The sequence below is a fragment of the Apium graveolens genome, chromosome 9, assembly GCF_009905375.1.
Source record: "Apium graveolens cultivar Ventura chromosome 9, ASM990537v1, whole genome shotgun sequence".
Taxonomy (NCBI): domain Eukaryota; kingdom Viridiplantae; phylum Streptophyta; class Magnoliopsida; order Apiales; family Apiaceae; genus Apium; species Apium graveolens.
This window is the reverse complement of record NC_133655.1, coordinates 149,254,210-149,262,312: the sequence shown is the minus strand read 5'-3', so window position 1 is coordinate 149,262,312 and position 8,103 is coordinate 149,254,210. Positions and strand designations below refer to the sequence as shown.

Sequence of the window (8,103 nt, the reverse complement as noted above, 5' to 3'; positions counted from 1 at the left end):
ACACTAGCGATTCGATTTACTCCATAATTAGCCAAAGTGTCCACTTCATCGTCAAAGCCTTAAGTTGGGAAGCTATAGCAGTTGCTGCATCCAACTCCAGAATTCCTGCTACCTTTCCCTGAGTCAGTCTCTGGGAAGGATTCTGGTACTCATTAGCAGCCATCAGTTCAATTAGTTCATAAGCTTCATCGTAGCTTTTAGCCCACAAGGTTCCTCCTGATATTGCGTCAAGCATGGGTCAAGAAGTAGCACCCAAACCATTATAGAAACAGTTAATAATTATCCAATCAGGCATGCCATGGTGTGGGCACTTCCTTAGCATCTCCTTATATCGATCCCAAGCCTCACATAGAGATTTCCCAGTTTGCTGAGCAAACAGAGTAAGAACATTCCTGATTGTAGTAGTCTTTGCCATAGGGAAGAATTTAGTGAGAAACTTTTGAGCCAGATCTTCCCAAGTGGTGATAGACCCTGCTGGTACAGAATGTAACCAGCACTTAGCCTTGTCCCTCAGAGAGAATGGAAAGAGTCACAGCTTGATAGCATCTTCAGTCACATCATTGAATTTGAACGTGTCGCAGATCTCGATGAAATCCCTGATATGCATGTTGGGGTCTTCAGTAAGAGAACCTCCAAACTGAACTGAGTTCTGTATCATCTGAATCGTGCTTGACTTGATCTCAAAAGTATTAGCCCTGATGGCTGGCCTGATGATGCTTGACTGAATGTCATTAATCATAGTCTGAGAATAGCCCATAAAAGCCTTCGGATTTTCTACTTGATCGCCCATCTCTACTAAAGCTGGTTCCTCGACTTTTTCTTCTTCTTCTACCTTCTTTTCTTCCTCAAAAACTTCCCTTCGAACCACCACAACTTCTTCCTCGGCTTTATCCAGTGTTCTTGTTGGTGAGACTGCGTAGCTGTATGAACAGTTACGTGATAACTCAACACAATAACAATACTAGAACATGACAGGTTAATAATACTACGTCTAAACAAGAAATCAGGAAGAATGAAGACAAGGCAAATACAAAGAATCAGAAGATTATAAGAAAGGCTGGAAGTCTGTCTACGGGTCACTGAAAGAAGTTCATTAATATTATCATGCCTCAGTGAAGAACAAAGGTTAAAGACTTTCAGGGTTTTAGAAAGGTTGAAGATACAATATACAAGTGCTACCGGAAGATTTTAGTGTATTGGCATTGATTGAAGATAGACAGTGTTCGAAGTATAGGAATTTGAAGAATTAAAGACACGGTATAGACAGAAGTTAATGAAGACGTTGTCTAAAGTACCAGAAAGGATTCCAGTGAAAGTACAGTTGTTTATTGACAGTGAGTTTCTGAAGCAATAAAGTTGAGGCAAGTTTAACAATGTAATCAAGGCTATAATACAAAGACCTGAATCGGGGTTAGTCGTCTGTGAACCAGACCAGTTGCATCAGGCATCAACAGCTCAGAATCTGGGTATTATTTATAGAAGAATTGTTAAGTTGAGGAACGTACTTGGATTGAACGTTTATCTGCTAAAGTACGAGACGAGGTGCGCAGGGTATAAAGCTAAACAGCTCAGGGGACTGGCGCAGCTCAAAGTTTAATTGTTAAATTAAATAAATTATTTAATGGACTTTAATATAATTTATTTAATAAACTTAAAATGATTTATCTTATAAACTTTAAATAAATTTATTTTATAAATCTAAATTAGTTTATTTATAAAGTTATATTTAAGTTTATTTTATAAATTAATTTAATTACAATTTAAACTTAAAAAGAAAAAGAAAAGAAAAAAAGGAGAAAAAGAAAATAGAAAAAGAAAACAAAAAAAGAAAGAAAATCAAAAAGAAAAAGCAAAAACAAAAACAAAAAAAAGGAAAACAAAACAAAAAAATGAAAAAGGAAAGTTAGATTTTGGTTAACCAAATACATTTGCATGTAATGGTTATTACATGTCGCCACACAGGAGTAGGAGTTAGTTTTTGTTAAGTACAAGTATACTAGTACCCCCTGTGGTCGCCACAGGGGAGTTAGAATAATAGATAAAAAGATTCTCCTATCTCCTGGATCAGCTTGTCGCCACAGAAAAGATAAAGCTTGTCGCCACAGAAGCACTCAACCTCAGCCACGCATTTTATTGGATAAAGTCACCACTTTGCAGCAGAAGAAAAAGAGCCATTCATTTCTGAAATATTTTCTGTTCATCTTCTCTCCCAAAAAGAGAAGTGAAATGGCAGCATTGATTTACAGAGAAGCTCAAGCTATTTGTATATCCGTTTAACTTCTCACCGGGGTAACGTTATAATGCCCGATTTAATTCTTGTATATTCTTAGGGGCATTATAATCGTTACCCTGTAATTAAATCCTAGTACAAATAAAAGCTAAATTATTGTATAGGATTTGATTTGTAAATCTTTTTAGTTGCTTGGAACTTTGTTGTTCTTAGATTCTAGCCGGTTAATTTATTTACCGGAGTGTAGCAACACCCTCGAGGATTTATATACGAATGTATATTTCCCCGAATATCTTGTGTTCCTCATTTTTATCGTTCCAAACTGTTATGGATAAAATACTAAGGTTATTATTTGCTATATTTAATAAAAAGGAACGTGAGCTCTAAGGCTCGATTTGACTGCTCTTGTGTTTCGTGACTCAAGCTGCCTTAACAAGATGCCTACGTACCTTGCTGATTGCCAAGGATCAAGTCAAAAAACGTAGTTCTGATCTGTGGGGTGAGGCCCCTTATATAGATATTGGGAGTCCTTGAATTGGACTTGGTATAGGAGACTTGGTGGGCAAGTCTCATAACTAGAATGGACTTTGGAGTCCTAGATAGTAGGAAATTGATTCCTTATCCTTTTAGGTCCCCTTGAGGCTAATCTGTAAGGATTTATATCCTTATCGGGACTCTTCTCAATAGCTGATTTTTCCCTTATTAATTAATTACGAAATTAATTAATAATCAGGGTTTTTGGGCCTTCTTTGTTTCATCAGGCCTGATCTGGTCCATCAGGCCTGATCAGCATGTTAACCTTTCTGGTCTGAATGTCATACATCTTCTTATTGGGCCTAGCAGTCCACACCTTGTACAAGACTCATAAGATATGCTGAACTTTTCTCATGGATTTTTCCACTGATGAATTGCTTAATAAAAGCCTGACTTAATTCTCTGAACGATCCAATAGAGTTTGGAGGCAGACGACTGTACCATCTTTGAGCCATACCCGACAGGGTTTGAGGGAAGGCCCGACACTTTATAGCATCATTCACGGGTTGCAGCAGCAGTGCATTAGAGAATGTCCTAACATGATTAGCGGGGTCTTCCGTGCCATCATAGGCTTTGATAGTGGGCATCTTGAATTTCCTTGAGATATGGGCATTCATTATCTCTTCTGTGAAGGGTGGAGTTGGATCATCAGGATCTCCAAGGGGAAGGAGATTGCTTGGATCAGTTCTTGGGACAACAACCCTTCTTCGTATCGGACCATCCAGGTCTATGACAGGAGGAGGAATTCTCCCCCTAGGAGGTATATGGGGTCTCGTGGCCTAGTGAGCCTCCAAATCACGCCTCAGCCTTTGGATTTCAGCCTCATGAGCCCTGATCCTTTCCTGCACTTCTTGGGGATTCGCCCCTGGGGTGCTTTGGGGGCGTTGCCTTCCATCGGCCATTGGCTCTTTTCCAGGACGCCTCCTTCTCGGGGCCACTTCATCATCCGAAGATTCGGAGTCTCTCTCAGTGTAAGGACCAGAAAATTCCCGATCCTTAGGGATAGGAGCCAAACCTCGTATATAGGGGGGTGACTGCCCTCGTGCTTCGCTTCGCCCATCATATCCGCTTCCTCCAACCTCAGGGTGAAGGGGCATCCCATAAGGGGGGTTAGTAGTAATAATAGCTGAATATTCATACCCGACGGGTCAAGAATTCACAGGTATATGTACTTGTTGAACTTGAGGATTCGTACCTTGAATAGTCGGGGGAGTTGTCCCTTGTGGCTGAGGTTGAGTTGCCCCTATCTGGGCTTCCCCCTGAGTAGATGCATAAGTTGAATGGGGAGGAACCTCCACGGTTGACAAAATCACCTGGGATGTCTCTGATGGTGTTCCTTCCTCTAGAGCTCTAATTGTTCTTCGTGTTCTCGCCATGGTTGTTGTTGTGCTTCCCACAGACGGCGCCAAATGTTATGGATAAAATACTAAGGTTATTATTTGCTGTATTTAATAAAAAGGAACGTGAGCTCTAAGGCTCGATTTGACTGCTCTTGTGTTTCGTGACTCAATCTGCCTTAACAAGATGCCTACGTACCTTGCTGATTGCAAAGGATCAAGTCAAAAAACGTAGTTCTGATCTGTGGGGTGAGGCCCCTTATATAGATGTTGGGAGTCCTTGAATTGGACTTGGTATAGGAGACTTGGTGGGCAAGTCTCATAACTAGAATGGACTTTGGAGTCCTAGATAGTAGGAAATTGATTCCTTATCCTTTTAGGTCCCCTTGAGGCTAATCTGTAAGGATTTATATCCTTATCGGGACTCTTCTCAATAGCTGATTTTTCCCTTATTAATTAATTACGAAATTAATTAATAATCAGGGTTTTTGGGCCTTCTTTGTTTCATCAGGCCTGATCTGGTCCATCAGGCCTGATCAGCATGTTAACCTTTCTGGTCTGAATGTCATACATCTTCTTATTGGGTCTAGCAGTCCACACCTTGTACAATTAACGCAGTATTTAATTAAACTATCATAATTTATTTATCCCTATCACAAACATTATTCCTCTCAAAAACACGAAACCACTAACCGAGCACTAAATATTTTATCCGCTAAAGATTCGAAAGAAGTTTTAATTTAGTGATTATCGTATTCAACCCCCCCTTCTACGATAATTCGGGACCTAGCAATTGGTATCATAGCTGACTGATTGATATACAAATCAGGATCATTATATTAATTTATTTTATTAATTTGCATTTACATAAATTTATTTTGTAAATTTAATTTAGAAAATTTATTTCATAAATTTAATTTAAATAAGTTTATTGAATGAACTTAATTTAAATAAATTTATTTTATAAATTTAACTAAATTAATTTACTACTTAAATTCTAGTAAATAAAAATTCTTAATTTAAATTAATTTTCGATTCATTTAGCTGTCAGATTGGTTGAAGTGAATATATTGGTACATGCTTTTGTTTGTTTAGATGTTAGTACTAATTTGGATGGTTTGGCAGCTTGTTTGATCAAGTGGCTGCCAAATGTGATTATCAAGACCTGTAGTATTAATATAGTTTTACACGCGCGGGGAAGCAACCTCGACTATATCTCACGCGTCTGGAAAAAGGCGGGAACTAACGCGCGGGGAAATCAACCAACAGGTTTTTGGCAACAATTGTTATACACGCGCCAAAACATTGTTAAGCTGCCAGACTATCTATTAGCTGCCATTTCAATCAAATGACAAGTAATATACAACTAAGGTAATCGCCATAGAGACTTCGCCACAGCCGAGTTGATTTGTTACCATGCACGCTAAAGCTTCCCTATCAGTCGCCATAGAAGGAGTCGCCTCACAGGGAGTTTTGAGCCGTAAGGCAATACTCCTGTACACCCTGAGTCGCCATGAGCATTTCTGATCCCTACAGAATATTGTGGCCACCGCCTCACTTAGAAATTTTGTAATCCTTTAAATAATTTTTTTTGATTAATTTATTTTTTCATAAATATTTAAAATTTTTAAATTTAAATTTTTCTTAAATAATAATTTACATTTTATTTAATTTTTAAGAAAATTCGAAATTCTTGAAAACTAAATTTTACGTAAATATTTATTTTTGATTAATTTATTTTCTAAGAAAATTAAAAATATTGGAAATTTAAATTTCTCTTAAATATTAAATTAAGGGTACTCAAGGATTGGTAGACTCAGGATTCCTCCGGGCTTTTAAAGTGGATTTTAATCTCTCGAAGAAAACGAAGACCATGTGCTATTCAGACGGAAATTATAGATAATGGTTTTCTTACTCCAATGGAACTGATTTCAAGACCTACAGACAAAAATTGTGGATCTTCCTCAAAGGCTTACTCCATAGGATACCACTAGGTTTTCTGACGTAGGGAATGAATGAAATTTCTACGGGTACAATTTTTCTCGGAGATTTTTGGACAACTCTATGATTCCAGATTATACAGTCACACAGTGGTTTGTACCAATTCTATATTTATCCAGGAATCAATGAGATCATACAGACAGGAGTTGTGGAGGTCAAAAAGAATAGTGGTTGTGGAGGTCAGAGAGAATAGAAGGGACAAACAAATATATTAGTTACATGCAGTATAGTTGGAACCTCGGGACAAAATGTAAGAGTTACTGATAGCTGAATCAGAGGAAGCTCAGGTAGAAGTACTTGAGGGACTGGATGTCAGGGCAGTGTTTTACCTGTCAGGGAAGTTTAGTCGCATCAGATTCACAAGGAGTACATAAGATATATCCAAGGATCAAGTTTATCTATTCAGAAGCAGAGATTCTTACAGAATCAGTTCAAGGGGTAATTAAAGACTGAGAATGGGACAGATACAAGATTTGATAGCTACAGTTATGACAAGACATATGTGTAAAGTAACTATCAGGGGTTTTGCTACAACAGAACAAGAAGCTTGACAAACAAGAATGAGTAGGGATTCAGTTGAAGAGTTAAGACAAAGATGGAATGTTTTCTTAGGGAAGCAGCCAGTCAAAACTTATAGTGCACGGGAAACAGTTGGGATGGATCAGATGATGAGAATCGTGAATATCTTGCTTTCATAGCAATCTCTGAAGATGGTCCAACTCACATATCTCAGGTTTCAATTTCTTGAACCACTGCAATATTTTGTTTTCAATATTCAATGTATGATAAGATCATATTGTTTAAATTTTTAACACTCGCACAAGCATGATAGCATCACACATAGATAATGATGTACTAGTTCACTAGATTATTTTCTGTTAACTAGGTTTGATATTTAACTTGTGCATGTTACTTTAGATGATCTTAAATATGTGTTTGAATATTTGTTGAACATGATTAATTGCTTTAGTGAGGTATATGTTTTTCCAGCATATAAGACCTTTGTTTATGCTTATCTCATGTATCCTATTACATTGTGATCCATCCATTTAATCTGAACTGTTTGTTAAGATGTGTTAGTTTATAATTGGATTGAGATAGCTAGATGAGATTCTTCAACAGGATTGGACTAGATAGAATTAATGATTTATTGATTAATTCTGTTTGTTCCATATCATGCCTATATTGCTTAATTCTCATGTGTAATATTTCTGAATGAATGCCATGTATTTATATTACAATGCTTGCTTATTTCAATGCCATAAACGCATCTCTTAGTACTTGCATTAATTATAGAAAAAGCATGCTTAGGATTACAATAGGGCAAAGACTGCTAGTCCTCCTTATGTACGGTTGGAACCATTTATCCCCAAGCCTAAGACAAATCTGTCAAGGGTATTTAAATGGAGAAAATGGTCAGTCAAAGATAAGAATTAGCATGATAAGGTTGCAGCTGTTGTTATCTCTGCTTATGGTAAAATCTCTAATCCATCTGGACCCAAACTGATAAGTTGCGTACCAAGAACTGTTAATCCATTTGTGAGTGCAGGACATAACAGGTTAATTGATTCATATGTATTCTTGGTAATTCATACTCAAGGCATATGATCAAAGAAAGAGCCTCACAATTAAATGTGATCAACAAAAGCTATTCCGTCAACAATCTTTGGAGATTACAACAAAGGTTTTCATTACGGGACAAGCTATACATAAAATGGGATATCATCATGAATCAAACAATTGCTATCACTGATAACAACTAATCATTGGAGTCACTGATAACAGTTGAAGCAACTTCCTTGCTGGAGAATCAAGGCACAAATCCTCTTATCAGACAGTTCTACATCAAAGGACAAAATTTCAATTCAATGAAGGATTAGTGTCTCATCTGAAGCAGGAAGATTGAGAAGCTTGCTCTTCTTATAGTAAGGAAAGGAAATGCTTGTGGCTAGACTGGAATCTCAGGAAAGGTGATGTAACACCCCCAGATCCGGGGTCGGG

At 37.5% G+C, this 8,103-nt stretch overlaps 1 non-coding gene across 1 annotated transcript; it reads left to right on the top strand.

Moving 5' to 3' along the window:
* Positions 1-293: 293 nt before the first annotated feature.
* LOC141688366 (small nucleolar RNA R71) lies at positions 294-400 on the top strand. Its single transcript, XR_012561812.1, has one exon. It is a non-coding gene; the product is annotated as a small nucleolar RNA R71 (small nucleolar RNA).
* The last annotated feature ends 7,703 nt before the right edge of the window (positions 401-8,103 follow it).